Source organism: Callithrix jacchus, chromosome 9 (assembly GCF_049354715.1).
Source record: "Callithrix jacchus isolate 240 chromosome 9, calJac240_pri, whole genome shotgun sequence".
Taxonomy (NCBI): domain Eukaryota; kingdom Metazoa; phylum Chordata; class Mammalia; order Primates; family Cebidae; genus Callithrix; species Callithrix jacchus.
This window is the reverse complement of record NC_133510.1, coordinates 96,175,647-96,198,416: the sequence shown is the minus strand read 5'-3', so window position 1 is coordinate 96,198,416 and position 22,770 is coordinate 96,175,647. Positions and strand designations below refer to the sequence as shown.

Genomic DNA, 22,770 nt, shown 5'->3' with positions numbered 1-22,770 from the left:
TGCTTAGTTACATTATTGTATTTTACTACTCAATTTGCAAAGCTGCATTTAAGAAAGTTTACCATTTTCTGATTTCCTCTTCTGAGACATTTAGATTCTTCTTCTTTGAGTACAGTTTTATTTGTGCTTTCCTGCTGTTTAAGCCTGGGACCCTTTCACAAATCAGCATAGTTTGTACATTCCAAGCAACAGCACCATTTAGAGAGGACGATCCCTTACACATTCCCTAAGTGAAGATACAAGAAATGAAAAGAAAAATACCTTGATTGTTGGAGACAGATGCAGTCACTAATTGCTTCCTGATGGTTACTTTTAAAGGAGCTATGGGAATCCACAGATGTGTGTCTGTTGAGGTGTCTGCCATTCAGTGAGTTTAAGAAGCACTGATTTCCATGAGTGAATCGTGGGGCTTGATTACAGAGAACTGGTAGACCAAGCTCAGGTTTAATTCATGAGTTCTGTTCACAGGTCTGTCACTTCCCCTTGGGCTATTTTTGCACAACCAAGAAATTGATTTACTTAGTTTTTCCTTCTTACAAAAATGAAGTAACAACATTATCTTTACAGCAGCTTTTAAATGTTTAAACATGCCCAAACAAATAAAATTTGTAGTTGTATTGTAATGTTAGTAAAATTAATGTGATGAATATTTCTTACCCAGTTTCCCTCCCTCTCACAAAACTGACCTAAATTAACTGTTTTGCCATAACTTTACCTAAACTGACCAAAGTAACTGACTGTTTTGCCATGGTATAGACCCAAATTCTTAATAGAATTACAACCTTAGTTGATATGGTCATATGGCTCTTAACACTTGAAAATGTTTAGATGTTTAATATCAGCTGATACAGTTTTCTTTAAAAAAATGATAGGATTGTATCAGACCATCTTTTTCAGGATGGAATGGGATTTAAATTCAAATTCACTTTGTGTATTACTGAATTAAATCATGTGGTTTTATATATTTTGACTAGATATAAAGCAGCTTGTCATAGCGAGATAACTTGAAGCTTTAAAAACCTGAATATGAATTTTCATTTCTAGATCCTTACTAGTTATGTGATCCTCCAAAACTCAACCATATTGAGTGTTAATTATAAAATGAACCAATACCTTTTCTCCTTACTAATGGGTATTTATGAAACACAAATGGTGTAATGGGTATGGAAGTTATTTGAAGGTTCTAAATGGTCATACAATAAGTTAAAAAAAATTTAGACACAACCTGCTTTCACTGTTACTGTTTAACAACAATTAACTGTTAATTGTTTTGTATATTGCAGTTTCTGGGCAAGATAGAAAGATAAGAAAAAAGGAAAAGGAGAGAAAAGAGAAATAAAAGGTTGCATCCGCATATTTCATCAACAGACTAAATAAAATAAGAGACTCCAACAGACATGATGAATACCTGGTCACTTTTAAACAATTGTTATTCTTTTTTCTGTTTGTTTTGCTTTTTTGTTTTTGAGACAGGGTTGCCTAGGCTGGAATGCAGTGGTGAGATCACAGCACACTGCAGCCTTGAACTTTTGGGCTAAAGCAGTCCTCCCACTTCAGCCTCCTGAATGGCTGGGACTGCAGACACCCACTACCATGCCTGGATAATTTGTATTTTTTTGTAGAAACAGGGTCTTACTATGTTGCCCAGGCTGGTATCAAATTTCTGGCCCCAAGTGATCCTTACACCTTAGCCTCCCAAAGTGCCAGGATTATAGGCATGAGCCACTGTGCCTAGTCTAAGAAGTACTATTCTTTATCAAAACCATCTTGAAAATATTTTTTAAAAATAAGGTACTATTCACAAACTCCAAAGTATGTAGAAAATAACCTATCAAAGAACTTATCAAGAAAAAATTAAAACTCAATTGTTCATTTGAAAAGATCTGAATAAATGGAAAGATATACCACATTTTTAAAATATAAACACATTAATTTCCCTCAAAATTAACCTATAAATTTGATGTAATTTCAGACAAAATTATTGCAAGTTTTTTTTTTTGAGGACCTCAACATTCTTACTCTAAAATGAAGGTAAATAATTCCAACATACTTACTCTATAAGAAGGAATAAAGGTGCATGATGCATAAGTCATTTTGAAAAATGAAGAGAAAAGAGAAGGAACTCACCCTTCCAGACAAAATCAGCTTGAAATTGGAACATAGTCAAATACATCTAGGGAAAGAGCAGAGAGTGAGAGCCAGACCTGAGTCTACATGAGAACCTTCTTTGGGATAAACATGGCACCATCAATCAGTGGGGAAGGGATGGATTGCCTAAAACTCATTACTTGGTAGTAGAGAAACAGCTTATTAGTTCACTCTCTCAAGCATATGCCAAAGAAGAATTCAGTGCAAAAGTAAAATTATAAAGCTAAAAGGAGATATTAGAGATGTTAAAGAAGGTACTCAATACACAAACCATAAGTTGTAATTATTATTTTTTGAGATGAGTCTCACTCTGTTGACCTGGCTGGAGTGTAGTGGTGCCATCTCAGCCCACTGCAGCCTTTGCCTTCTGGGTTCAAGCAATTCTCCTGCCTCAGCCTCCCCAGTAGCTGGGATTATAGACATGTGCCAACATGGCCAGCTAATTTTTGTATTTTTAGTAGAGACGGGTTTCACCTTGTTGGCCAGGCTGGTCTCAAACTCCTGACCTCAAATGATCTTCCCACCTTGGCCTCCCAAAGTGTTGGGATTACAGGCATGAGCCACTGTGCCCAGCCATAAGTTGAAAATTTAATAGAGTTGACTATATTTTAAAAATTAAGAATTCTGTAAAGGGTAGGCACAATAAGCAAAGTTAACAAAAAGGTGACAAAATAAGAAAAGATATATAATATCTAACACCTAAAAGGAATTAACATCTAGAATGCACCAAGAAGACTCGAGGGTTTTTTTTTTTTTTTTTTGGTAAAATGGGGATAATAATAATAATAATAATAGAAAGTGACATGCTCAGCACAGAGCCTGCAGTACAGTAAATGCACATCATTTGCTATTACTAGTTTATCTATTCTTATACTCTGTGACAAAACACATTTTGTGTGGAGTCATTATGTATGGATCCTGAATTTCTGGTTTCTGCATGGTCTTATGTTGCCAGCTTATGGAGTTGCAGAAAAATGTATGTACAAATATCCAGCCAGTCTCAATATCCACAAACGCTGTTGATAAATGTCCCTAGATACTCCCATGGTTAAAAGTGAGGAGAATAACAGTGGCCATTCCTGTGACACAGAGGTGAACAAAATGCTGTGTGTGCACCACTGTAGCTGTAAAACCAACTGCCGATGACACCTGCCAGGTGACGTAGCGAGAAGAATATGTTTCATAGCTTGAGGTGTGAATCTTGTGACTGTCATATTCCATCCTGCCTGAGGCTGAGCCCCAAGGGGGCTGTGCCTGGAGATAGACAGGCTGGGTGGAGCTGTTTCCCAGTGCTTAGCTCTTTTCCAGGTGTTACTCATGGCTGTGGTGGGTGGGAAGGCTGAATGGGCCAGCCGCTTTGTGCTGGATTTACTGGGGACTCATTCCCATACCCAAGGGCAGATTGGCTACAGAGAGGTGGCTTTGCTCACTGCCAACCAAACCTGCTCTCTGAAAGCAGAGCTTTGTCTTTTTCTGCTTTATGACCTCAGCTTCGGAGAAGGCTTTGGCTCCCCAAGTGTGGCCCAAAAACTTGGATGATGATGCACAGGGTAGAAGGCAACAAACAAGCTGCCCTTGGTGGCAGTGACCTGAGCTGGGTCTACTCCTTGGGCTTGGGTGATGAATACAAAAAGTCAGCCAGGGCCATGCTGCTGATAGGGAAGAAGGACTCATGATAACCCTGTACCAGGTACTGCTACACAGACTTTCTCCTTCAGTCCTCTGCAAACCTGTGAAGCCTTCTTATGTGTTTCACAGATACAAAAACTGCAGCTCAGAAAGGGCAAATGGTCTGCCCAAAAATACCTGGATGAAGTGGGTCACCCATAGTTAAATCCAGAGACCCACTGGAATTTGAACCTTAGGTCTGTTCAACTCTGAAACTTGTGATGTTTTGTTTTGTCTTGTTTTTTTTTTTGTTGTTGTTGTTGTTCTTGGTGGTGGTTTGTTTCTTTTTTCCACAGCACCACTCTTTTTCTGCAGAGTGGAGTAGGGAGAAGTTGGAAGTGGGATGGAAACCAGGATAGGCCCCTGTGAACCCAAATCTGTGGCTTGGTGGACTCCAGGGAAAAATGCATGGCCAGTCGTGACCTTGTCTGATCCTGGCAGATGCTTCATGTAGGTTATAGAAAGGTAATTCTACTTCCCAGAGCTCCATTTGAACATGTGCTCTTGTGGTCAGTTGGTTTTAGGTGTGGCTTTGGTTTCTGAGCAGAAACTGTTCCCATGAAATAATGGCATCCTTAAAGTGTTGTGCTTCGACTGTCATTCAGAGAAGACAGGACTTCCGGGAGATATACTATACAATATGGATGGATTCCCTGTGTAGGAAAGAACTTGCTCCCTGACCTGCCAGCCAGGTGGAATTTCATCTGTGTGTGCTTTTAGGATCAGGTGCTTTGAAGAACTGGCTTCATTAGCCACTAACAGAGACGTGTTTGTCGAAACATCAGCAACTGACTTTTTTGTGTGCTCACAGATATTTTTGCACTGCTGCTATCAGAGGTTTGGAAGGATTGCTATGACTACATGCTCTTGCCCCTCTTTCTAAGGTCTATGGCAATGAGTAGCAATAATAATTATGATACTGACAATAGCAAACCATTCACTCTATGTTTTGTGCTGGGCACTGGAGTAAGTTTATGTTACATTCACAACAACCTTCTGAAGTATGTGTCATTTAGGACTGGTTTGACTACAAGTAGCAGAAACCCATTTTAAATGGCCTAACCAGTGGAGGGATTTCTTTTTCTCATGTAATAGGAAGTCTAGCTGTAAGCAGTTTAGGGTATGAATGCAGGCCCCATGGTGCCATCAAGAACTCGGTCTCTTTTGCCGGAGGCTTTCTTCCTCATGTATGCAGCATAGCTGCTCTATTTTGTGATTCACAACTAATTTTTACTCAGGAAGTATTTGAAAGAAGGGAGAAGCTAAGTAGTCAATGCGAGCTGGATGTGTGCCCTCTAACAGGCTTTCTCAGGACTCCAGCTGGTACCTCCGCTTGCAGCATCTAGTCCAGAACCTCGTTCCATGACCACATCTGGCTGCAAGAAAGTTGGGTAATCCAAGAGCATTTAAGTGAGCCCCTTTGTTAATAAGAAAGAAAGGAGGACTGGCTACTGATTCCGTAACTAGTAGTGCCTAGCTCAAGTAGTTAACGTTTGTTCAAAATTTACAGACAAAGAAAGTCAGATTGGAGAAGTTAAGTGTTAAGAAGTTAAGTCCCTAAGGCTCTCTTGCTAGGGAGTGATGGAGCCCAAATATGAATCCAGGTGTGTCTGACTCCAAAGCTACATTCCTAAATGCTGTTTAGAATTTGTTCTTGATGTTTGGTGGTATTTGGGCTGGACAACAGAGGACTTAAGGGGGTTCTCTTATGGGACAGGAAGGAGAATTGAGTTTTCAGCTTCTTGAATAGTGCTAAGATCAATGTATAAAAGATATGGAAGGTAGATTTTGGTACAAGGTAAGAAAGTGATTGCTCACAATTAGTAATTAACTGGTCTATGGGCTGTGTAGCTAACTCTATGACCAGGAATATTTATGTAGCTCAGAGGAGATTCCTAAACTGACTTGGAGTTTGAGCCTAATATGAGTTCGAGAGTCTAGGTCCATGAAACAAAAGTGGCTGAGATAGAACCATTGGGATGAAAAGAGCTTTTGGCTGGGCACGGTGGCTCATGCCTGTAATCCCAGCACTTTGGGAGGCCAAGGCGGGTAGATCACCTGAGGTTGGGAGTTCAAGACCAGCCTGGCCAATATGGAGAAAACCTATCTCTACTAAAAATACAAAATTAGCTGGGAGTGTGGTGCATGCCTGTAATCCCAGCTACTTGAGAGGTTGAGGCAGAAGAATCCTTGAACCCAGGAGGTGGTGGGTATGGTGAGCCAAGATCATACTATTGCACTCCAGCCTGGGCGGCAAGAACAAAACTGTCTCAAAAAAAAAAAAAAAAAAAAAAAAAAAAAAAAAAAAGGAGGGCTTTTGGTCTCCTTATAGATGCTTCTTGATTTGTCAGTTAGAGTGACCATATAACTAATTTATGATCCAAACTGGGGCATTTTTTAGAGTAAGAAAAGGACTTACTAGTAATTATGCTGGGACAACAAACAAACACCAGAATCATCACGGATCCAGTAGAAGCCATGGCTAGCCCAGCCATAGGCTAATGGATAATGGAATGGGGCGGCCTGGGCTTCATTGGAACTGATAGCTGGGCAAACATCAGAAAGGACAGACGTCCCCGAGGTAGACCTCCCCGAGGTAGACCTCCCTACCTCTGTAGGTTAAACCTCCCAAGAGGCTCTGCCTGTGATGGACTTTGGTGACAGACATTAAAATATGATGAGCAGGGACAATGTGTGACTACTGAAAATGTATGTGTGACACAGCCCCTCAGGCCCTTAGTCTACCTTAACGTGACTCATTTTCAGAGACACTGAGCTTAGTTAATGCCGTGTATCTTACTGAGTCATGAACCCAGCCCATTCTAGGCTGGAAAGGCAACTGGATTTCACATACCCTAATGTCCTTCTCAGCTTTTAAAAACTGATCTTCTGATTTGCTCCATGACCTTGGGCAAGTCATAACCTCTCTGTGTGGTTTGGCTTCTCCTTTAGTGGAAATAAAATGGAAATAATAGTTATGTAAGAGAAAAAAGTGATTCAAGATTTTCCAATGAAAGTTGCTGCATGGAGCCAAGTGATATTATTATTTTCATGATAGTTATTAGCAGAACTGCTTCTTGTTCCATCCCCTCTCATTAAGCCACAGGGAATTTCTCTCTGGCTTGTGTTTCACTGTTAACCTCCTTGTGCCTGGATCTCAATGCCTCTTAATATGGAAACTGGAAATCTGTGAGAATCTCAGCTATTTGTTTCATAACAGAGGCAGCCTATTCAGGAAACCATTTAATAACGATGCCATTACAATATTGTCTTGATTCTTTCTTTAATTCCTTTATTCAATAAATATTGATTGAGCATGTCTGTGTGCCAGGTTCTGTTTCCCAAGGATAGAGCAAGATGCATAATGACAGCATGAAGCTTTTCAATGTTTCCTGAATCAAGGAATTTATGAGATTTGAAGTTTGGAGAGCTGATCTCCTGCCGTGATCTTGCATCTCTCTTGTCTATCCGGATCCCTGAGAGAGATTTCTAAAAGCAAAACTGCTCTTGTTACCCATTTCCTGAAGGAGCAAAACTGAATTTCTGAATATGGCACGGAAGAATCTTCAGGGTTGGCCTCTGTTCACCGTTTTGTCTCTTCTCTCACTGAGCCCCTTTTTGGACTATAAGTGTCAGCTATCAGGACTTCCCTACAGGTTTCTGAATATTCAGCTCTTTCATATCGCTAGGCCAGAGGGTAGCAGACATTTACTTGTAAAGGGCCAGAGAGCTAATATTTTTGGTTTTCTGGGTTATGTGGTCTCTGTTGCAACTATTCAATGCTGCTATTGTAGTGTGAAAACAGCCATGGAAAAAATATAAATGCATGAGCATTTAAATAAAGTCAAATAAAACTTTATTTACAAAAACAGACAGCAGAAGGGATTTGGTCCACAGGCTGTGGTTTGCTGATCTCTGCGTTAGGCTTTTGCTCGTTCTGTGGTCTTTTACTTGTCTTCCTCCTCCTTTCATCTGACCAGTGCCCGTTCAATTGTCACCTCAAGTCTGAGGTCTTGCCACACTGCCCTGGGTAGAACTGGTCATGCGCCCCAGTGTGTTCTGTACTTACCACCCCCACAAGTAACAGAAAATTAAACCTGTATTTTTCCACATAACCATATTGTAAGCTTTATTTATTCATTCATTCACATGCATACATTCACAGATTCATTCATGTAACAATATTTAATGAGCACCCACTATGGGGCAGAGTTGATAACTTTTTAGTCTTTGTGAAAGTACAACACATGATGACTTTTTAGTCAGTGAAAGTACAACGCATAAAACATTCCTAATACATGCTTGTGAAAAAAAGGAGATAGAACTCGATAAAAAAATCCATTGCCAAAGATTCATCTGTATCTTTGTTGTAAGCGCCCACAAGCGGGGAGTTGTCTTGATTGATTCAAAGCCTCTCCACTGTGTGGAGGGATTTGGTCAGTTGACTGTATTTGGAGCTTTTCTTTTAAGGTTTCTGTCACCTGGTCTGGAATAGTTTGGTGGCTCCCAAATGTTGTCCATTCTTACTCCTTTTCCTAGAACTTAGGGTCCTGTCTTCTGGTGACCTCTTAAGGCAGGACCAAGAGGAGTAGCACCAACTTCTAAACTCCCATCTGGGCAGGTGACTGACATGAGTTTGAGGTTTACCAAAGTAGTGCAGTGTGGTTCTTGTTTTTATTGTTATTTTTAAGTAGAGATGTGTTTTTTCCATTACTCCCTGAGAAAATAGGGCTGTCTGAGCTAAGGAGCTTAAACAGCTCACAGCATGGAGGTAGTGGAATAGCTTCCTTGCAGAGTCTAAGTCTTTTGTTTGTTTTTTTTGTGTCCAGTCTCTGGCTCTTTGAGAGCAATTTAAAGGTAAATGTAAGTATGAAGCTTCTTGATTACTCATATTACAGAAATCATTTCATGGTTTTATGAGCCAAAAAATATTTTAAGTAGGGCTTAAGTCATCTTCTTAAATTTACAACCCATTCTAAATGTAAACAGAATTATATTTAATTGGTTGTCACCAATGAAACCAAAATTACTTCATTCGGTTTCAACCTGGTCAGATATAGATTTTCAATGGTTACCAGGAAGGAAATGTGTTTGTAGTCAGAGGCAGAGAAGAGGAAATGGTTATAGCTGGTTACAAAACAAACATAAAACCTCCACACTGTTTCTCATGTTACAAGAGCAAATAGGGAAGAAGCCACAAATGGGGCTGTTAGCGCAGAGTGCATGTTGGGTAAACACTAGAGAAACGGGAAAATGTTCTGGGTCTCTACTTTTTACGTTATAGAAAGCCAGGAAGGGAAGCTGCTGAACAGAGCACAAGGTTGTCTGTTTACTAACTCACCCCACAGGTAATAGAAGTCAAATCCAAGTTCCATTGTGCCCAGGGGCTCTTCACCAAGACATCAATAATCTGCCTGTCCTGACATTTTCAGACTGGTTACTCTTATGAGGAAATTAAGGTGAGAAGAAACTAAGGCAGAGAAGGTGGGGAGCAGGGCAGGGTCACAAAGTGACCTTCAGTTACAAAAGGAAAACAAGACAGTGTTACTAACTGACCAGGGCCACGAAAGGTAGTAAACACAGCCAGGGCAAAGTAGAGAGCATGCAAACTCACCCCATTGCGACAGATACTCACACAATTTGATGATAAGAAACTTCTGGCAAGTTCCTCACTGAGCAAGCTGTTGTCACAAGTATATTTTGAATGGGTTTATAACAATGTGTCTGTGCGTGTGTTTTAGGTGGCAGGACCAGGGCAAATGAGTTTCATGAATAAATGTGCTACTTGCTTGCCTGAGGTATTAAAATTTAAAATAAAATACTATTTTCTGGCATGAACAAATAGTTTACTTTTTTGGCAATTCTCATCAAATGTTAAGTGTCACCACTTGGCAATGTCTATCAGAATGAAAATTTACATATCCTTTGATTCTGTAATTCCACTTCAAGAAATTGATTCTGTAGTCCTACTCATACATATGTGCAAAATTATGTTTGTGGAAGTACAAAACTGGAAACCACCATTATGTCTATTCAGAAGGGGCTGGGTAAATTATGGGACACCAATATTATGGAATATAGTGCAGCCTTATAGATTTGCAGCAAATTTCACAGTATCTGTTAAGTTTCCTTAAAGAATGTAAGAGTATATAGAAGGAAGGGGAGGGGAACACACACACACACACATACACACACTAGGGCAGGGGTCTCCAATCCCCAGGCAGCAGACCGGTACTGGTCCATGGCCTGTTAAGAACCGGGCCACACAGCAGAAGGTGAGAGGTGAGCAAAGGAGTTCTGCCTCCTGTCAGATCAGCGGGCATTAGATTCTTATAGGAGAGTGAACCCTATTGTGAACTGCCCATGTGAGGGATCTAGGTTGTGTGCTCCTTCTGAGAATCTAACTGATGCCTGATGATCTGAGGTGCAAGTTTCATCCTGAAGCCATCCCCCACCCACCTTGGTTTGCGGAAAAATAGTTTTCCATGAAACTGGTCCCTGGTGCCAAAAAGGTTGGCAACTGCTGTGCTAGGGGACTTCAAAAAGTTCATGGAAAAAAAATTAAAAGATAAAAATAAAAATAAATTTTATTTCTTAACATAAACTCCATTAAGTTGAAGACACTTGTGTAAGTGGTGCTAGCCATTTAGTGCACACCTAAAGAACTGAGGGTCCTGGGAATTTAACCATGTCAATGTAATCTTTTTTACTTTATTAACTGAAGAAAAATGGGTACCCTTTAAAGATTTCTTAAGATTAGAAAACAAAAAGTCAGGAGTCAAATCAGGACTGTGAGTTGGATGCCTAATGATTTCCCCGTGAAACTCACAAAATCGTCCTTGTTTGATGAGAGGAATGAACAGGAGTATTGTCACGGTGGAGAAGGACTCTCCAGTGATGCTTTTCCTGGAGTCTGGGCTGCTGAAAGTTTTGGCTTTCTCAAAACACCCTCATAAGAAGCAGATGTTATCATTCTTTGGCCTTCTAGAAAGCCAACAGCAAAATGCTTTGAGAATCTTCAAAAATTGTTACCATGACCTTTACTCTTGACCAGTCTCCTTTTGCTTTGACTGAACCACTTCTTGGTCCAAGAGGTACGAAGAATGGAATCTCTTGGTAGCCATTGCTCTGACTGGGCTTTGTCTTCAGGATCATGCTGGTAATGCCGTGTTCCACCTCCTCTTACAATCCTTTAATGAAATGCTTCAGGATCTTGATCCCACTTGTTTAAAATTTCCATTGATAGCTCTGCTCTTGTCTGCAGCTGATCTGAGCGCAATGATTTTGTTACCTATCCAGTGAAAAGTTTCGTCAACATTAATTTTTCAGTCAGAATTGTGTAAGCTGAACCAATGGAGCTGTCTATGGTGTTGACAATAATTAGGTTTATGCTTATTGAGTTTATAATTAGGTTTATCCTCCTAATGGTCAGTCTACCCCAATTGGGGCACAAACAATATTAATTTTTTTGTTGAGACAGGGTCTTGCTCTGTTGCTCAGGCTGGAGTGCAGTGGCACAATTGTGGTTCGCTCTAGCCTTGACCTGCCAGGCTCAGGTGATCTTCCCACCTCAGCCTCCCAAGTAACGAGGACTACAGGCCTGTGTAACCACACTCAGCTAATTTTTAATTTTTTTGTAGAGATGGGGGTCTCACTATGTTGCCCAGGCTGGTTTCAAACTCCTGGGCTTAAGCAACCTTCCCACCTTGGCCTCTCAAAGTGTTGGGATTATGGGCAGGAGCTAACAGAACTAATGTTTTCCTTGAAAATGCGTGTGATTGGTCTGCTGCTGTGGACTTCATCTTTAACATGGTTTCATATCTTCTTAAAATGAGCCACGTGTAAACTGTTTGTTTATTTGGGGAAGTGTCCCCATATACTTTTTGTAAAGTTTCAATGATTTCACTATTCTTACATCCAAGCTTCACCCTAGATTTGAAGTTTGTTCTTGCTTCAATTTTAGCAGAATTCATGTTGCTCTGACAGAGGCTCTTCTCAAACTGAAGTCTTATCCTTCTTACTGCCTCAACTAGATTCTGTTCCAACATGTTATAACAGACTAGTATGAGTTTATTTTGGTACAAGAAAAATGAATATCCATGCATAGTTTTTTCATAATATGCATTTTCCATAAACTTTTTAAAGACCCCGTGTGTGTGTGTGTGTGCGCGCGCATTTATATCTACATAGACTATTTCTAGAAGGATACTCAAGAAATTTAACACTGGGTGTTTTTATGAAAAAGATTGGAAGACTGGGTTACAGAGATCTATAGAAATTTACTTTCTGCTCCATATTATTTTGCCCTGTTTGAAATTTTTATCAGCCAGGTGCATAAATCACTTTTCAAAAAGAATTTTAATGGAAATGTCATTCTTCCCAATTAATTAGGGTTTTGCTGGTGATGGTATCAGTGCCCAATGAAATCGACTGAAATATATGGTCTGAAGAAAAATTGGTGCCCTTTAAAGATGGACTAAGATTCATGGACTAAAAATGGTTTAAAACCTTTTGAAAGAAGGCATCTTTCAGCTAGGTGTATATTTGGGAAAAGTATTTCAGTAACTAATGAATAATAGAGAACATTGATTTGGGCTGCTATTTTTATGCTGACAGTTTGGAATCCCAGAGAGTTGTGTAGAGAGCCCAGCACCTCTCTCCAGCAAGTGATGGCTAAGGCCCTTTTATGTGGAAGGGTCACCCTGACTTAGAGACTAAGAAATCATTAATTGAAAGCTTTCAGCTTCTCTTGTATATTCCAACTTCACAGCTCCAAAGAAGTCATTATTGCCCCTTCTCTCTTTGACTGTGGATGACTGAAGAATGCATGGAAGGATAAACACTCGCTGATTTATTTACATTAAATAATACCCTGATTATTCCCAGGAGCCAAGAAGGTTGGTGGCCTTTAGAAATCAGTCACATAGGCCAGGCATGGTGGCTCATGCCTGTAATTACAGCACTTTGGGAGGCCCAGACGGGAAGATCACAAGGTCAGGAGTTTGAGACCAGCCTGGTCAACATGGTGAAACCCTGTCTCTACTAAAACTACAAAAATTAGCCGGGCATGGTAGTGAGCGCTTGTAACCTCAGCTACTTGGGAGGGTAAGGCAGGAGATTTGCTTGAACCTGGGAGGCGGAGATTGCAGTGAGCCAAGATCATGTCAATGTACTCCACTCTGGGTGACAGAGGAGGCTCTGTCTCGAAAAAAAGAAAGAAAGAAATCAGTCACATGACAACAACCCAGCAAGTTTCCTCTGAAGTTGGGCTCATGTACAGAAAAATCAAAGTACAGAAGAGCGGCCAATGCACATTCTTCTTTGAGACCTGTGGCTGAATCTACATTTGGTATTTTGGGGGAAGGTGAACGATAGTACCCCTTCATTTAACCTTTTTATTAGCTGGTGTTCTCTCTTGTAATGTTGAGTTTCTTGTTAATTAACCCATAGTTTGTCTGTGGCTTCTTTCTTCTCAAATAGACTGTAAGCTCCTTCAGTGCTGGGCCAGTGTCATTCACTCATTTGCTCATGTACAGAACAAATATTTAACGCATAGCTACCACACGCACGATGTTTTGCTAAGCCCTTGGGGAGGCAAAGAAGAAGACGTATTCCTTGCTTTGAAGGTGTTCACAGTCTTTTAGTCTCTTCTAGTCTCACAGTCTAATAGATTTGTCTTATTCAGATTTGTGTCTCCCAAGGTTATGGACCCAGAAGAGGCTCAAGCAGAGGCTTAGTAAACGCTGGTTGCTTGTGAAATTGCTCAGACCGTGAATCTACCATGGTGTCATAATACTGTGGGTGCACATTCAAGTTTTGCTGATGAATTTTAGGAAATCACCAGACAATTTTTTAAGGTCTCTTTAATAATAGCTTTTAGAGTATACTTGCTTTCTCTTAGATTAGAAGTTTCTGGACCTGGAAATGGAATCTCTTTTAGGGCTAAAATTGAAGACAACAATTATTCTGACTCAAGAGCATGGGCTATAAACTCCTTGGGAAGTGGGCCCATTTTTCACATGGACAAAGGGCTACTCACAAACAAAGAGGCACAGGAAGAGGGAAAGGGGTCAGAGAAGGTGACATTTCCTGAGTGCCCCCACAAGGCCTGGAACTCCACATGCTTCAATTAATTCATTTGTGAACAGCCACTTGAGGAATACAGTGACACTGAAGTGCGGAGAAAGAAATGAGCATTTTGGCAGTGGATGGGGTCTGGGAGTGAGTAGGAGATGGATATATTTGTATGTATGTATGATGTGCTTATAATTTAACATGAAATACAGATTTATCAAGTACTCTTCTACGTGCTATGTGCCCAAAGAGGTATAAGCCACAGTCTGAACCCTCAAGGAGATAAACAATATAAAGAAACATACCCTAAGTTAAATAGGGCCTGAACATGATGCAGCATTTTAGATTTTAGAGTTGCCTGGATCCACAGGGAACATTGGCTCCAGTTTCCAAAAGTGTTGTGTTCACCTCATTGATCAGATGCAAGATGATTTGGTATTATACAAACGTTTAAAACTTTCATTAGGCATTTATTTTAACACGTGTTAGAAAAATCTACAGCGTATCACGCCCTCTGTGGTGGCACATACCTGTAGTCCCAGCTACTCCGGAGAATTGCTTAATCCCAGGAATTCAAGGCCAGCCTGGACAACATAGCAAAACCTTATCACAATATATAAATAAAGGAAAAAGAAAAATCTGCAGCATGTCAGACTCTTGCATACATGGATATTACTGCTTCCTGTGAGGCTACATATGAAAGTGAATTGAATTAAGGATTATCTAAAGGAAAAAACTAAGTAGCTGAGTATACGGAAGAGGACTGGAATATGACAAAGATTCTCTAAGTGTTATTTGAATGACCTGAGTTTGGGAAATTCAGATCAAGTCCAATCTCCAGGATGCAGAGAGAGTAAGTGAGTTGTCCAAGGTCATGAAGCAAGTAGAGATCACAGACCAGAACGCAGCCTCTGCCCCCCCATCTTTATTCAATCACTTCTTTCTACTTTGCAGATGTGAAAACTGCAGCCCAAATAACAAATTCTGTCTTTCGAATGCAGTAACTACCATGAGAATCTGGCTGCAAAGTAGAAAGCATAGAGTTGCCTTTGTGAAAAATAAAAGTTAATATTTATAGAGTGCTTACTGTGCATGCTAGTGTTATAAAAACTTCATACATATTAATTTATGTTCATTCCCAAGCCACTCTGTGAGATGTACTTAGATATTTCTACCACCCCTCTTTTCACATGAAGAAATTAAGGAACAAATGTCAAATAGCTTTCTTAGGCTATAACCTACAGAGCTGGGATTTGAACCCAGGTAGTCCAACTCCAGAATTTGCCTCCTTAACCATTACACACACAGCTCACCGATAATAAGTGGAGAGGTGAAATGGGCAATTTGTCTACCTGGTGAAATCGGAGGGATTCTGCCCAGACAATGTATTACTCCCCTGTCCCTTCCTGCTTCACATTTTTCAATTAATGCCTTGTTCATTCCGTAGAAGACATTGTTTCTTCACACCACCACTTTGTAATTAATTAACATTAATTAATTAATGTTTTAGAGATGGAGGTTTCTCTATGTTGTCCAGGCTGGTCTCCAACTTCTGGGCTCAAGTGATCCTCCTGTCTCAGCCTCCCAAGTAGCTGGGATTATAGGCACCACCTGCACTGCCAAGCTCACATAATCACTTTTTAATCTGCAGAAACTCAGATTCCACAGGGAGGAATCTGTGATTACCAAGAACAATTCTTTTATAAAAGTAAAATTTATTGGATTTCTGGCCAGGTGCAGTGGCTCACGCCTGTAATCCCAGCACTTTGGGCGGCTGAGGTGAGCGGATCACGAGACCAAGAGGTAGAGACCATCCTGGCCAACATGCTGAAACCCTGTCTCTACTAAAAATACAAAACAAAAAACAAAAAACAAAAAAACAGCTGGGCGTGGTGGTGAGTGCCTGTAGTCCCAGCTACTCGGGAGGCTGAGGCAGAAGAATTGCTTGAAACCAGAAATCGGAAGTTGCAGTGAGCCGGGATGGCGCCACTGCACTCCATCCAGTCCGGTGATAGAGCGAGACTCTTGTCTCAAAAAAAAAAAAAAAAAAAATAAAATAAAATAAAATGCGTTGGATTTCTATGATAAAAACTATAAAGAAATGGTCCCATCCCTAAGGTTGAGGAAAGGAAAAGGGTTGTAGGAAGTGAATGCAGGGAGGGATAATTTTGGGAAATGGTGGGGCTGAGAGTGACACGGGAGAGGAGGCCAGTGTTAGGACTGGCCCAGCACACCACAGGGGGCCACCAGGTGTTGAGAAAGCCCTGCCTGGTGCCCAGCACTTGGCACCGCACCTGGCATAGAGCAGGTGCTCGAAAGCTTTGTTGAGTGGATGGAAGCCTGGATGGAAACAGAAGCCAGGCAGGGAGGCGGGCGCCAGTACAGTGACTGGAGGTGAGAAGGCATCAAACACTTGACCTACTGTATAACTTTGCTCAGGTAAGCCCAGGAGGCAGGCACAGTGCCAAATCTCCAATCAGCAGACAAAGGAGCTGTGAGTAAACCATTAACTATGCGGCTGCTCTAGCTAGAAAGCTTTGCTTTGGGAAAATCCATTTCATGTTTGTCACCTATCGTAGCAGCCCCAATTCAATCCTCTGACCTACACTTCCTTAGATTAACAGTCCTCAGCCTTCTTCCCTGTAGGGTGCCTCAGGGCAGGCCAAGGCCATCTGGGGACCATTGCCAGCCTCCTTTGTGCTGGTGCCAAAGGAAGATCAACCCGTGGCACTTTTCTGTATCTCACCAGTAGTGCTGACAGCTGAGCCATTCCACGCACCTTCGGATCAGAGAACTGCCGGAAACCAGGGCCAAGTACAGAGCCTGAAATTGTTTTCAAAGGCTACAAGGAGAAACCTGGAGGGCCTGATCACACATTACATAATTGTTACATTGAACTTAGCACAGAAAGTCTGTGAGGAGAATGGAAACAGTTTTCCCATTTTAAAATGGCATTGTACTGGTTCTAATTCTAGGCCAGCTATATCACATAATCTGTATGTCAGGGTGGGGGCCCCGATGCGAGGATCTCAGTGCCTGTCAGAACTGCGCAAATTTTATGCAGAAGCACTTAAGTGTTGTAACATGACTCCACATCTTTACCAAAAATGTGAAACATACACCCAGCACACACTTTAAAAACACTAAAGCTCTTGTCCACCAGGTGGCTAAGGCTGCTTGATGGGGCTGACAGGAGAGGATCCTTGCAGGGGGTGCTGACTTACTGTAGCTCTTGGCCCAGAGAGCTGGACACGCAGTGCTTTGCACCCCAATAGCCTTGGGCAGCCCAAGCCTCTGATAAAATGTACTTTTTTGTGTGTTTGTTTTTCCTGGCAGTCTCATTTTGGGTTATAAATGGCTCATTATTTCCATCCCATAGATCCCTTCTTGCCTCTGTTGCGTTCTTTTTTAGCTTTCCAAAATAACCGAAAGGTTGGTAAAATCAGCACTTGCAAACGGCTTGTTCTGACCTTGAGCGGAGGCCGAATTTCCACATCGCTGACGCCATCTACAGTTGCTCCCATGTCCGAGAGTTTGGCTGGAAAGGCCTCCTGAAAGCAGGGGATATAATTATACTTACGCTAAAGCACTTGTTGCCATTAAATGCCAGGAAGTGGCATGGACCTTCCCTCGCTGCTGCCCTGCAACCTTTTCGGAGGACTATTGGGCAATCATCAGAGGTTATAGAGTTGGAACAGTGTTCCCCCAGATAGGTCATTTTCCCTGCAGAACAGCTTGGAGGCAAATTTTATTAAGTATCAAGTAGCTGACCCAAAGCAGTATAAATAGAGAGAGAACATATGACAAACCCAGAAATGAATGTGGTTAAACCCCAGGCTGAAGACATATAATGTGTTTACTGTTATCAGCACCTGCATGAAGATATTTTTGCCCAGTAGCCATCCAGGAAAAGATAAAACATGTAAGTGATATTATTAAGGCTTATTCTTAGAAAAGTAATTTTGACCCTACTTTTGGAAGTCAGTGGACCACAGAGATAATTTGGGAAAGGGACTGGAGGATAGGTGGGTGTGATTGGGTGTCATAGGAAGTAGAGAAGGACCCCCATAAAACATCACAAGTTCAGCCAGTCAAGAGCCAGGGGAAAAAAAACATGGAAGTATAGTTTACATTGGATGGGAACTGTAAGCAGTCACTATCAGGCAAAAGGGACCTCCAAATTGGAATTTTTTGAGGGAAACATGGAGAACATTTTAATTCAGGCCAGTTTTTCTCCATTGTTCCCTACCTTTATTTTAGGACATAAGACAGAGTACAAACCATGCCTTAGTGACACCGATCAGGCCACAGATGGCTGAGTTATGAGGGGCCATGAGCTTTCCAAGGGCAGTTTCCTAAACCAGCTGTTTCTCATCAGTCCTATCCCCACTGGCCAGAGCTGTTGACACCCTAGAAGATAATCTTGTATCCCTACAATGGTAGGAGAAGGTTCTGGGGAGAAATAGTGTAACATTTTATTTTTAATTATTTTGGGTACATAATATGTGTCTATATTTATGGCAGGGGTACATGTGATGCTCTGATATAGGCATGAGGTGTATAATAATCACATCAGGGTAGCTGGGTTGTCCATCACCTCACTCAAGCACTTATTACTTCTTTTTGTTAGGAACATTCCAGTTCTACTTTTTTGTTTCATTTTTGTTTGTTTTTGAGAGGTAGGGTCTTGCTCTGTTGCCCAGGCTGGCAGGCAGTGGCAAGAACACGGCTCACCACAGCCTTGACATCTTGGGCTCAAGTGATCTTCCTGCCTCAGCCTCCCATGTAGTTGGGACTACAGGCATGTACCACCATGCCTGGCTAATTTTTAAATTTTTCCAAGAAGGCCTCTGTTGCCCAAACGGGTCTCGAACTGCTGGGTTCAAGTGATCCTCTTACCTCAGCCTTCCAAAGTGCTGAGTGCTTGGTCTAATAATTTTAAAATATACAGTAAATTATTGTTGACTGTTGTCACCCTGTTGTGCTATCAAATGCTATATCTTATTTAACTATATGTTTGCACCCATTAACCATTCCCATCTTTCCCCTTGCTTCCCGCTATTCTTCCCAGCCTCTGTAACCATCATTCGACTCTCTATCTCCATGATTCAATTGTTTTAATTTTTAGCTTCTCCATATGTGTAAGGACATTTGAAATTGGTCTTTCTATGAGGAATGGAATGAGTTTATCGTAGAATGAAATTTCTTGAAGTACTCAAAGTCAGCAAATTTCCAAGGCATCCCTGGCCCTGCTTACAGCCTGCAGTTTCCTGTACGCCTTGTAAAGGGAGACTTCTGTTTCTACCAGATCTAAGTTCTAAAGGTGTTTTTAAGGGTGGCAATATTGTGTGTTTAACCCTTTGAAGAAGAGAGTAGCCATCTGAATACATCAGTTCTTACATGTTAATTAAAAATCAGTATCTTTATTTTGTATCTATTAATAGAACTAAGACAGAAAGGGCCACAGGCTTGGAGAGACCACAGTGACCACAAGAGGCTGTTGCAGTCAAGAAATTCTTCACAGAGGGCATGAGGCATAGATGTGACTCTGTCACCTTTTCCAGAACCACCCTCACTACTGAAAAGACTGTTGGCTCCTAACCCAGTATTCACTCTCCGTGCCTTCCTTGATAGAGTAATTGCAGAGTGGGAATGTCCTTGGCTAAAAGACTACATTTTCTAGCCTCCTTCACAGTAGGGGTGGCTAATGAAATCCCAGAAGATGTTGGGTGGTCAGGGTTGCCAGAGGAAATGAGAGACACCTAGTTAAATTAGAATTTCAGTAAACAATGAATATTGTATTGTTGTTGAGATAGAGTCTCATTCTGTCACCCAGACTGCAGTGCAGTGATGCCATCTTGGCTCACTGCAACTTCCACTCCCAGGGTTCAAGTGATTCCCCTGCCTTAGTCTCCTGAGTAGCAGGATTACAGGAGTGAGCCACCACACCTGGCTAATTTTTATATTTTCAGTAGAGATAGGGTTTTGCCATGTTGGCCAGGCTGGTCTCGAACTTCTGGCCTCAAAAGATCTACACACCTCAGCCTCCCAAAGTGCTGAGATTACAGGCATGAGCCACCTTGTCTGGCCTACCTCTTTTGTCCTTTATCCCATTTTCTTTTCTGGGATATGGATGCAATACCTAGGGCTCCAGCCTCCTTCTTGGGTCATAAAGTTAAGGATGGCAAATAAGAAAGAGGACTGCATACCTTCAGACTTTCTTATGTGTGATAGTAACCATTGATTTTTCTTTTTTTTTTTTTCTTGAGACAGAGTTTCACTCTTGTTGCAACGGCACAATCTTGTCTCACTGCAACCTCCACCTCATGGGTTCAAGCAATTCTCCTGCCTCAGCCTCTTGAGTAGCTGGGATTACAGGCACGCGCCACCACACCTAGCTAATTTTGTATTTTTAGTAGAGGTGGCGTTTCTCTATGTTGGTCAGGCTTGTCTCAAACTGCCCACCTCAGCCTCCCAAGGTGCTAGGATTACAGGCGTGAGCCACCGTGCCTAGCCACCATTGATTTTCTTTAGCTGCTTGTTGTACCTCTGTGATTTGCATCCAACTGCTCTTCCTAACTGATAGACCCATAATAAGGAGTGCATTGTGGCAGCAGCAGCTGAAATTGATGACGAATCGGTCAGTAAAGCATAACAGAATTGGAGTGAAAAGAAAGCACGAAGGCTACGTCCAAACTGGGCCTTTGACAGGTTACAGGAGTTATTAGAGTCACAATCCAGAAATTTAAGAATATCCTCTTTGTCATAACCAAACCAGATGTCTACAAGAGCCCTGCTTCAGATACCTACATCATTTTGGGGGAAGCCAAGATTGAGGATTTATCTCAGCAAGCACTCTTCACAAGAGTGAAGAGGACAAGGTTGATGGAACAGGTGTAGAAGTTAAGGACATACAATTGGTCATGTCTCAAGCGAATGTGTCGAGAGCAAAGGCAATTGGAGCCCTGAAGAACAACAGTAAGGACATTGTAAATGCTGTTATGGAATTAACAAAGGAACCACCTGAAAGCAACTTTTTTTGGTGTCTGAAAGGAGTAACTGCTGCTTGGTTTGAAATTTGTACTGTTTCTATCATAAAGTTATGACTTCTTGTTGGATGAAAAAAAAAGTGCATTGTTATTTTTGGTGTTTAGTTCAGTCTGTTTACCATGTGTCATTTTGCCTTGGCCTCTTGTATATAATAAACCATTATATATATATATATATATATATATATATATATATATATATATTTTTTTTTTTTTTTTTTTTTTTTTTTGAGATGGAGTCTTGCTGAGTCACCCAGGCTTGAGTGCAGTGGCACAATCTCAGCCCACAGCAGCCTCCACCTCCCTTTTAATAGAGACACTTCCTTTTAATAGAGACAGGTTTCACCATGTTGACCTGGCTAGTCTCGAACTCCTGACCTCAAGTGATCTGCACCTCCCACCCGCCAGCCTCCCAAAGTGCTGGGATTACAGGCATGAATATATTTTTCTAAGGACTCTGAGAAAGTGGATAGTGTTCCCTGCATTCTTTGAAATGGTAGCCCTTAACATGAGCTTCTATATTACCTGACTACATTAACTGCATTTAGGTATTTTGAGTAATTGCTTTAGATAATTAATAATAACAATACTTATTAAGCAGAATAGTTCTCATCTCTGCACAGAGATTTGGCCTGAAAACTTGAGTCCCATGAAATGGTACTCTGAAACACCAGAATCATATTTCAAAACAGTTTTGACAACGGTCTTCTATGCTGTAAAGATGAGCTAAGGAGAGCCATGTGCACAGGAAAAGCTAATTTGCAAAGCACCATCAATAATGCAGGAATGATGTGAAACCTAATTCCTTCAGCCTTGTTAGCAAGTCGGCTGCTTTGAGTGTCCACTGTGAGGCATTCTGGGAAACGAAAGGGTTCATAGAATTGGCCCCCTTGCAAATGAGCTCAAGCTAAACAGCCTAGAACGTCTGAGAAAGAGAGTTACCTGGCCTAGGAACTTTATAAATACCTGTACTCCCCTTCTACAGTGGAATCTTTCGAAAGTTAAACAACAGTAAATAATCAACTAAGATTTCTCAGAGTTGCTGCATTTACCTTTCTCTGAATTTTTTTTTTTTCTTTGCCCATGAAGCTGAAGCAACTCTGGAATGAGAGCAATATTTCCTTTTAGGACTCCCTGCTTCAGACACACAGAGAACAAGATCAGGCCTGGCCTGGCTGGCAGAGACTGCCTGTGGAAGAGAGCTGGGCTTGAGGAATGGGTGAGGGATGGTGAGTTAGAATTTAACAGAGGGGGAGGGAAGAAAACTCACTTGATTTTGTAAGTTTCCACACAGGTCTTTCAGCTACATCTATCAGCAAGAGATGGGCAGCAGAATCTCGTCCTTGAAAGTCATTGCTGGCAAAAAGGGTCTGGGAGTCAGCTCCTGGAATATCAGCTATATTACAAAAAAGAAGTAATGCAAAGGAACAAGCAATGCACATACGTAGAGAGATTGACCTAGAAGATCTGGCCTTGGTGTCTGGTGATAGGTAATGATGTCATGATGGTTAGTTCAGAGGAGACTATGAACGAGCCCACTTGTAAGCATCTGTATTACCAATGCAAATAAAACTTGGAATGATGTGAGCTGGCAGAAAAAACAAAGTAAATCTGTTCATTAGTGTTCACAATGTGAAGGGGGAAAAGAACTACTTTTTTTGTGTGTGTTCAATATCCAGGGAATATTGACTTACATTTAATATTTAACAAACATTTATTGAGTTATGACTGTATGCCAGGCACTATGCTAGGTGCTGAGAATGCAAGGATTGTACAAGGCCCCTCCATTGCCCACTCTTGATAACAGGACAGCCAGAGCCAGTCACCATTT

The 22,770-nt window shown here is 41.3% G+C and overlaps 2 long non-coding RNA genes across 10 annotated transcripts in view; one reads left to right on the top strand and one right to left on the bottom strand.

Moving 5' to 3' along the window:
* Window positions 1–22,770, top strand: part of LOC103795360 (uncharacterized) — a 273,323-nt gene that overhangs the window by 163,349 nt on the left and 87,204 nt on the right. For 7 of the 9 annotated variants that reach the window (XR_013521991.1, XR_013521987.1, XR_013521986.1 and 4 more), the window contains one exon: window positions 1,284–6,100. The exons of the other annotated variants lie outside the window; for them this stretch is intronic. This is a non-coding gene — a long non-coding RNA (uncharacterized LOC103795360). Of the gene's footprint in view, window positions 1–1,283; window positions 6,101–22,770 lie in introns of those variants that run through there. 9 annotated transcript variants of the gene reach the window in all.
* On the bottom strand, window positions 69–22,641 carry LOC118144294 (uncharacterized). Its single transcript, XR_004728956.1, has 4 exons — window positions 22,210–22,641; window positions 17,361–17,441; window positions 2,128–2,173; window positions 69–488 (listed from the first exon to the last, which is right to left on the bottom strand). It is a non-coding gene; the product is annotated as an uncharacterized LOC118144294 (long non-coding RNA).